Source organism: Oculina patagonica, chromosome 7 (assembly GCF_052425735.1).
Source record: "Oculina patagonica isolate OP01 chromosome 7, crgOcupat, whole genome shotgun sequence".
In the NCBI taxonomy this organism is placed as follows: domain Eukaryota; kingdom Metazoa; phylum Cnidaria; class Anthozoa; order Scleractinia; family Oculinidae; genus Oculina; species Oculina patagonica.
Genome location: NC_135764.1, coordinates 24,355,479 through 24,358,353, shown reverse-complemented (window position 1 = coordinate 24,358,353; position 2,875 = coordinate 24,355,479). Strand labels below are relative to the sequence as shown.

The 2,875-nt window shown below is 40.1% G+C and overlaps 1 pseudogene; it reads left to right on the top strand.

Moving 5' to 3' along the window:
* Positions 1–754: 754 nt before the first annotated feature.
* Positions 755–1,813, top strand: LOC144660950 (uncharacterized; annotated as a pseudogene).
* The last annotated feature ends 1,062 nt before the right edge of the window (positions 1,814–2,875 follow it).

The window sequence follows — 2,875 nt, the reverse complement described above, 5'->3', positions numbered from 1 at the left end:
AGTTGATTTTTATTAACAGAAACACGCAAAATTACAAATTTGGGAAAACATGTCTGTCAAAATGCCGTTGCCATGGTGATGTCAAGTTCCTGACACATCATTCAACCCTACCAAATTGTTGCCAGATAAATTTTAGGAAAACTCAGAATGTTTGGCAGCGTTTGGTTAAATCTTAAAAAAGTTATAAAAGTTCAAAGTCAGCGCGGGCCTCAAAAGCCCCCCCCCCCCCCGGTCTGAATAGGGTTAAAGGTTTTGACTTTTTGTTTAAACACGGAAATGGTTTCAGCCTTCCGTGTACTGTCTGGTAGTTTGTTCCATTCTTTTGGGGAAAGATGACGGAGCGAATACCAAAGGTTTCTGTCCTAACGGCAGGTGGTTTTAGCTTGGCAAAGCCTCTAAGAAAATTGGAACCAACATCACGCATCTGTAGATAAGATCGCAAATTGGACGGTGCGGCACCGTGTAAGCATTTATAGACTGTAACTAACATGTTCTGTACTCTTCTTTGTTCTAATGTAACCATATATAGTGTGCGCAGTAACTGATCATAGGTACTAGATTGATCGTCTAAAACTACTCTTAGCGCCTGCTTCTTTAGCTCTTCAAGTTTATCTCTACTTCGTGCGCTGCAGTGGTGCCAAACATCGCTAAAATAATGAAACACCGGTTGTATGAAGGCGTTATAAAGTCTTGCCTTGTCTGTTTACCTACCAGCTTTTTATACTGTGACGTGAATTATCTTGGGCATAGGTACTGAGATTTACTCATGAAAATCGTAGGGAGTAAAAATCGTACTGATTCAGAGCTTAGCCAATCAGGAGCACGAACGACAAAATTTCACTGTGAAAAAATATCGTTCGTCCAATTAGCAACGCGAACGACGAATTTTCACTGGTGATGAATGAACGTATTGAAGGAAACGTCATCCCACAGCCGTTGCCGACAAGAAAACCCGCGCTTTGAAAAATGGCCGAGGGACGGTTTGCTTCTGTTTCTTCAGTTGAAGAATTCATTTTAGAACAGGAAAACAAAAACACCGCTCAAAAAACTGAACGAGATGTAAAATTGCTTGAAAGATTTTTGATAACGAAGAACGAAGACAGAAAAATAGAAGATATTCCGGCTGTTGAGCTGAATGAATACATCAGCCAATTCATCATTGCCGTCCGCACCAAAGATGGAAATAAATACGAGCCGACTTCTCTTCGAAGTTTAGTGGCTAGCTTCGAAAGACATCTGAAGAAAAAGAGCTATTCTGTAAGCATAATCAACGACTTGGTGTTTGAGAAAACCAGGAAAGTTCTACAGTCTAAACAAAAGCAGCTAAAAAAGCAACGAAAAGAAAATAAACCGAAAGCGTCGGTAGCTTTGACAAGCGAATATTGTGCGAGAAGGGTTTGCTCGGTATGTGTAGTCCCGAGGCACTTCTAAGACTTCTAAACACGCTCTGGCTAAACAACACTCTTCACTTCGGACCCTGTGGGTGCCAAGAACATCGTGATATGTGCTAGGGAGTAAGCTACTGAAAACGGCAAGCGGAGTCGAGTACTTGGAGTTCAATGAAAGACAAACAAAAACTAGAACGGGATCAGACTGCAGCGATGTCAGAACCGTACCGCCGAAAATGTTTGCGACCGACGGAAAATAAATTGACTGAAATAAATTGTGATTTATCTTCTTGACTTAACTTTGTTATTGGCATGGCTTCCTTTATTAACAGACATTTGACTTAACTTAAAAATTTTGAATGCTGCAGATCTTTGATTTACTCAGTTGTTGAGCACTTGAATGGTTTTACAGTGTCATTTATTTGTGCAAATAGCACGGAAAAGTAGTAGTAGCACGGAAAAGAAAATCTCAGTACCTATGAAATAAACATATTACAGCATGGAAAATGCTTTGTACGATTTTTTATTCACTCGTTGATACGTATCAGAAAACTCACTCGTTCGTTTTCTGACACTACTCAACTCGTGAATAAAAATCGTACGCGCGCACTTTCCATGAAGTAATCTCTATTTCTTTTCCGATCAATAGCTATATAAATCCCGCTTAAGGTGATTCCCTAGAAATAGAACTGCTCATAGATTTCCAACCAAACTTTGCCAGTTGGTTGCTTACCTTAAGGGAAGTTAAATTTTGAAATAAAAAAGGGGGGTCACCGTATTCGTTTAGGAGCAGGAAGACCTTGTATTTTCCATATAATTCCTTACATTTCCTTTGCGAGTACTGCTGAAAGTGCACGTTTTCGGTGATAATGTATTATTCTGCCATAGAAATTGATCTGTATTCATTTTATAGAAAGAATTTGATCGCTACTTTCGAACTAAGAGAAATAAATGATAGGTCACCGAACTCGTTTACGAGTTATCGACGATTTCTCTCTCTCGCGAGCCAAGCCGCATAGAAAAAAGCCGCCATTTTGTTTATGTGCGCGCGCTAATTACGCGTAAAATTCTGCGCAGTAAGGATGCGTGGCGTTGCCGACGATCATGCCCCGATGAAAACAAAACGAGTAAAAGGTAAACAGTCACCTTGGCTAACGAACAAGCTTTTAGAACTACGGCGTGATCGCGATTACCATAGAAGAAAGGCACGATTTTCCAATTCCAAGTACCACTGGCAAATGTACCGGAAATTGAGGAATTTTACTAACCGAGAAGAGAAAAGGCTTAAATCGGACTATTACTGCCGTCTTATAGAGGACGCTAGAGGTGACAGTTCCAGGATGTGGAAAGCGATTAAAGAAACACTACCCTCTAAACACAATGAAATTAACGCAATCTTTGCCGATGGAAAATTGCAAACTGATCCTACAAATATTGCTGAGACTCTTAACAATCATTTTTCAAGTATCGGCAAGAAGCTTGCCAAA